Source organism: Pinus tabuliformis, chromosome 6 (genome assembly GCF_031772625.1).
Source record: "Pinus tabuliformis cultivar Carrire ecotype Pingquan chromosome 6, CPIR1, whole genome shotgun sequence".
NCBI classification, from domain to species: domain Eukaryota; kingdom Viridiplantae; phylum Streptophyta; class Pinopsida; order Pinales; family Pinaceae; genus Pinus; species Pinus tabuliformis.
The window spans coordinates 118,743,690-118,750,682 of record NC_142292.1 but is presented as its reverse complement, the minus strand read 5'-3'; positions in this window follow the sequence as shown (position 1 = coordinate 118,750,682).

Here is a 6,993-nt window from a genome sequence, read left to right as displayed (position 1 = left end):
TGCATGCGAACTCTAACCGACTGGCCATCAAATGTTGGTTCCCTTGTGGGTCAATGAGAATGCTCCTAGCACCTGCACCTTCTAGGAAGTTATATCCATCAAAATAAAGTGTCCAAAACATAGAATCTGATGTTATATCAAATGAACTTCCTTCTACGAAATTGGCCCTATCATCTACCATATTATAGGGTATCTCATCAGTCGGACTACGGGGGAGAGCTTCCAACCGTGTGTTTGTTGTAGTTTCTTCAACTATCTCTGCATGGAATTCTCCAAAATAAGTTTCCGTGGCACAAACGTCGAAACTATAATTCCCAAGGATAGAGTTGGTAAACATTATAGGTTCATTGGGGTCGTTTAGTTCTGTCATTACATACTTCATGTATCTTTCTCGATCAACTCTCAGCATATCACCTTTTCCCTCATGAGGCAACAAGAGATGGGACCAATCAGTTGAGAAATAACCATTCAGATTCGCTGACTAGTCCCTACTAAGCAGCATTCCATATGCCTCGGGTATGTCGACTACCACTATGTCAATGACTTGTGTGTACTGTGGTTTGGCAACCATCCTAATCAACACATCTTTCAATCCTCCAATTACTTTCACATTCATTCTGTCCAGTTCCATAATTCGAGTTCTAGATTTCTTGGGCATTGCATGAAGTCTTTTAGCAACAGTGTAAGGCATAACAGTGGACGAGGCATCAAAATCTACCAAGCAATTCTGTACGTTCATGTTGAAGATCTCAAATGTGATAAGGAAAGGTGGAGTCATGGATTTTGATTTCCTTCCTATCATGGCTGCACTAACATCTTGGGGGGTTCGATTCATTTTTTGACAGAGGCTTCCATAGCAGATGGTGTTTGGGTTGTATTAGGGGTACTAACAGGTCTGGACGCCGACTTCTTGGTTTGGCTGCTGAGAATGGTGGGAGATTTGCAATTCCATTCATTCATAGCTTTCAAGAGAAGATCTCTTTGCTGCATTAATTTTAGCAAATCGAAGTATGTGATATTGGCTCGAGATTTCTTAAGATCATCCACAATGTTGTAATCAATGTTATAAACAGGGTAGGGCAGAGTAAACATACTAGTTTTTCCATTCTTAGGTGGGATTTTACCATTTTGAGTCGCCTTAGTTGCAGTCGGAGATGTATTATCTTTCTCTGGATAGTTTGCCACTGGAATACTCTTAGAATCACCACTAGGTCTACCCTTCTCAACAGGAACTTTGGGAGTGGATGCCTTCAAAGGGCGAACATCTTTCTTTGTCTGGTCTATAGGCTTCATCACGCCCGCAAGTGGCCCTTTACTTCGTGTGTGGATTTCATTAGTGTGGATTTCTGCCGTACTATCTCCTTCGTCGTCATCGTTCTCATTTTTATAGATGATTTGAGATTCCTCGTCCAAGGGCTCTTCTACTTGGTATTATTCCTCATTTTCTTGTTTTGGCTCTAGCTCCATTATAGGTTCTTCTTTGGTAAGGAGCGATCCGATAAGAGCCAGCTCTTTCGTATTTAAAATCCCTTCATTGGGTGGAGCAAGCAGCGCAAGTTGGCCATGACCACCTTCTATCTTCTTACGATAGAAAGGTTTGAAGGATTTTCTGTTGTTATAATCTCCTCCATTCCCATTTGTACTTTCTCTAGAGTTCCTCTTCATATCGATGACTGTGTTCGCCAATTTCTTAATGATTTGATGCAAACCTTCCACATATGTGGCATCCTTTTCTTTCATCTCAACCACTTTGTTATCACTCCCATTATTCTTCTTGGATGACTGAGAGGCTTTCTTTTCTTCAGTTGTATGATGACATGCTGTGAGAGTGATCATTTCACTCTCGACTCTTACTACATCGATAGCACCTTGTAAGGTTTGGGCATTACTCCTTTTGACCCACATTGCAGTAGGGACAAGGAGAGCAATGATGTAGAATTCCATGAGCACCTCCTCAGTAGGTCTAGCGTTAGCCGGGATTATGTTGAACAAAGTGTTGAACCAGATGTTAAAATCCTTGACCTTTTCTTTGGTTTCCATTTTCAAACGGGATAGTTCTAGAACTAAGGCCGCAGGTGTTTTGTCATCGCCAAACTTGTCTAGAAAGGCTTGTTGAAAGGCACCACATGAGGTGATTGATCCTATTCTCAAGCTAAATTACCATGTGGAGGCCCCGCCAATCAGAGTAAAAGGGAATAAGTGACATACTACATCTTCATCGGCTACCCCCAACATGCACATGACTAGGAAGAAAGAGTGAATATGGTTATCAACAGTGTCTCCTGCTCAGGGTCGAATTTAGGAAATACTCTTTCTGCATTCTTGGGTAAGGCATGCTGCTGCCCAGGTACCGCTACGGAATCCTGAGCGAGCCAGGGAGGGAGTGCTCCCGGAGGAGGTGGGGGTTGATTCCCACTCGAAGGAGGCAGTAGAGGCAGATTCCCACCTGGAGGGGGTAGTATAGGCGGATTCCCCCCTGGAGGGGGAACGTTAGCCATATTATAGGGAGGTTTTGGTTGAAGGTTTCTTCGAGGCATTCTTTGTTATGATTTTCCAAATCAAGCTAGGGATTACCTTTAGAGGGGGAATTCTCAAGAATTTCTTCCCAAGGAGTGTCGATACTTTGAAAGGACTCTAGCACAATATCTTCAAGAGAAGGGGCTGCAGATGTCTTTTCGCTGATGGGGAAGACCCTTGGATTTCTTTTAGTTTTCGGAGGTAAAGAGTGAAATATGGGGAGTCGAGAGAGGGAACGAGTGTAAGCCCGAGTAAGTACTCTGACTGGTTGTTTCTGAGTGACAAGATACTCCCACAGTCTCTCTTCTTTGGGTGACCCAAACACGAGACTTAGAGGGATCTTTGCTTCTTCGAAATGAGGCTCTTCCAAATGAGCGGAATGATCTTTTCAACCTTTACGATCCTGTTGTGGCCACAACTACCACCCTATCAAAACTTGCCTTGGCAGCAATTCTAAATGGGTCCCCTAAAAGTTGGCCTTCTACCTCTCCGAATGATCTGTTTAGTCCCAGAGACTTTAACTCGTTGTCGGGCCAAATTTTTATTTCTTAATGGTCAAGTCCCCCCTTTTAATCCCTGCTGCACAGTGCATTCATCACCCAACCTAGCCCTCCATTCATTCCCCCATCGGAACCTTTTAAGCCCTCAAAACCTTCTATCGCATCATTTTCCCATCATAATTCCTTATAACGGAAATATTTCGCAAAACATGCATAAATCCCTTTTTTTGGGCCTATCGCAATTAACACAATGCATTCATCGCTTTCGGATCCGACAAGTTTTATTAACCCAAATGCATATATTCGGGTCTGGAGCCCCATTGCAAATCGCTATTGGCTAAGCCCCAAAGCTATGTATATAAAGGGTGCGTATGTCTTCTGGACCCAACGACTATATTAACCACAATATATATTCTATCGGGTCTGCCCTCCTAATCGCATATCGCAATCGGTAGGGTTCGGGCTTATATATAAGGCACATCGTTATACCTCGGACCTGTCGATGATTATAGACTAGAGCATATAACATTTCAGGTTTGGCCTTATGGTCGGACACGGGGTTTTCCCATACTTTCTTGTGTTTTCGAAAAAACAAAGGGAAATCATACATTGTAGATCCACCGGGCTATTAAATATAACATACATACATACATACATACACATACATACATATATATATATATATATATATATATATATATATATATATATATATCGGGTCCGGCCTAATCGCATATCGCAATCGACGGGGCCCTAGGCCTGCGCATATTGCAATATGCAATATGGCGGACTCGCCGATCCAAATAAAACCTAATATATATGATATCAGGTCTGCCCCTCCCCATCGCAAATCGCTGTCGGTGGGGTCTAGCACTCATGCATAAGGCGTGACACCATACGCCGGACTCGCTGATAATTTTAGGCTCGGGCATATAAAATTTGAAGTCTGGGTATACGTCCCAGACGCGGGTTTTTCCTGTGTTTCTTGTGTATTTGGTAAAGTGATACGGTCGCGGTTTTTTATGGGAAATGCCATATGGTGGACCCGATAGGGTATAGGTTCCCACCCATAGTATTTCAAGTCCGGGTTTTGGGCTCCGCTCTGTGTTTTGCAAGGATTTGCAATGTAAATCGGATTTACATTCACGGGACTTAATCAATGCATAAATTAAAAGGGAAAGGGGGATTCTTTCACATTTGATGATTTAAACACGAGATTCATGTTTTCTAGGCATGTTTTCCATATGTCTCATAGTCATAGATGATATAAATTATTTTGCAGGCAAATTTGAGCAGACCTGGTAACGGATAAAGATGAGTTGTATCTAGATGACACCTCTGCTCCACTGGTGTCAGCATTGCAAAACACACTCTGCGAAAGGGAAGACGTACCGCCAAAGTGCATAATGGAGGCACTCCTTCAGTTCAGTGGAAGCACTCGTGACAACGCTAGTCCATCAAGATGTCATCATTTCCAGATACATCACAAAGCATCTCAGATGTGGGATGATGAGCGCATCATCTTCAGTTTCCTTCAAGAAATGACAGAGAATGATAACCACTCCACACAGGTGCTAGGAGATGATATGCAATCCTCCTCTATTCCAAAGGCATCCATTCATTTCCCCAGGAAGGAGAACGCTCCACCAAGGGTGACCTCGATGTGTCAGCAATTTCACTGACCGTTCTCATATGTATACGTTGATTTGTGTAATCTAATGGGGAAAATGAAAGGTCATGGAAGAGGGAGGGTGATTGAGGGCTGCATAAGTATTACCTCCAGATAGGAGAGAGGGGCTTTTTGTTTGAAAAAAGAAAAACAACTCTGATTTATTGTGAATAAAGAGTGACTACTTGGTTCAATGAGGAGCCTGTGTTTCAGATTGATTTTCCTATTCTCTTATGTGTTTTGATCAGAATGTTGTTGCTGAGATAAATGCAAATGTATATTTGTTTTTGTGCATACTGATAACTTATAGTTCATGGTTATGTTTAGTTATTTGAATATGATTCAACATCATGGTTAAATCATGAAAGGTTGCTGATTCGAAATTATGTTGGACATCATTTGCAAGCTTTTCTTCCATAAAATGGAATGTGTATTCCTATATGAATGATTGGATTGCAATTAGGATTTAATACAACCTTGTTCTTAAGTGGACCAGTAATTGATTCATTTGGACTCGGGATTTATATATAATGTTTAACCTCCTTTGTTTTTTTTGCTCCTGCAGGATAGTTTAGGATAGTTAGGATATAGACTAGAGTAGTTAGAAATAGTTTAGATAGAATTTGATACATATAGGTTGGTTGTTTTATTTTGTTGATTTAATTGAAGTCTTCTCCCCAAATCAACAATCATTTAACAGTTTACGGGGTCCCTTAAAACTTGTTGGAACTAGCCATTCCAAACGAAAGCAGGTCTAATTTGGGTTTGCGATCAAGTTAGTTCCCCTTGTTGATATAGCAAAAATTCACCATGTCAACAAATTAGCGTTAGAAGGAGGGCTTGAACCGCTGTCCACAACATTTTATGATTTCATTTATAGATGTTCGTATGGACTCGAAAATATTAATGCATGGATAGTGAAAGTCAAAAAGACCCTCCTCTCATTCGGAAAAGCCTCATTTCAACGAAGAGACACTGTGGGAGTATCCTGTCACTCAGGAAAAACTAGTCAGAAGACTTACTCGGGCTTACGCTCATTCCCCATCACAGCTCCCTATCTTTCATTGGTTACCTTCAATAGCAAAAAGAAAGCCAAGGGTCTATCACATAAACGAAGAGACATCTGCAACCCATTCTCTTGAAAATATTGTGCTTGATTCTTTACAGAGTATCGACTCTCCTTGGGAATAAATCCCTGAGGATTCTCCTTCTGAGGGCAATCCTTGGCCTGATTTGTAAATCCTAATGAAGAAACCCTCAACTAGGACATCCATATCCTCGATATGGCTAATATTCCTCAACTAGGTGGAAACCAACTCCCACCTCCTCCGGGAGCACTTCCTCCCTGGCTCGCTCAAGATGCCACAACAATACCTAGGCAACAACATCCCTTACCCAAGAATGCAGAAAGAGTATTGCCTAAATTCGACCCTGAGCGGGGAGACACCGCCAAAAACCATATTCATTCTTTCTTCCTATTTGTGCGCATACTGGGGGTAGTTGATGAAGATATAGTTTGTCACCTATTCCCTTTTACCCTGATTGGTGCAGCTTCCACATGGTACTTTAGCTTGAGAACAAGATCAATCACTTCATGGGCTGCCTTTCATCAGACCCTTTTAGACAAGTATGGCAATGAAAAAACCCTTGCGGCCTTAGTTCGAGAACTATCTCGTTTGAAAATGGAAACCAAAGAAAAGGTCAAAGATTTTAACATATGGTTCAACACCCTGTTCAACAAAATCCTGGCCACTGCTAGACCTACTGAGGAGGTGCTCATGGAATTCTACATCACTGCTCTCCCTGTCCCTACTGCGATGTGGGTCAAAAGGAGCAACGCACAAACCTTACAAGGTGCTATCGATGAAGCAGTAAAAGTCGAGAATGAAATGCTCAGTCTCACAGCATGCTATCATACAGTCAGAGAAAAGAAATCCTCTCAAGCATCCAAGAAGAGTAATGGGAGTGATAACAAAGGGGCTGAAATCAAAGAAAAGGACACCACATATATAGAAGGTTTGCATCGAATCATTAAGAAGTTGACAAATACAATCATCGATATGAAAAGGAATTCTGGAGAAAGTACAAGCGAGAGTGGAGGAGAGTATAACAACATAAAACCTTTCAAACCTTTCTATCGTAAGAAGGAAGAAGGTGGTCATGGTCCACTTGCATTGCCTACTCCACCCAATGAAGGGAATTTAAGTACAGAAGAGCCAGCTCTTATTGGATCACTCCTTAACCAAGAAGAACCTATAGTGGAGCTAGAGCTGGAACAAGAAGATGAGGAAGAATACCAAGTAGAAG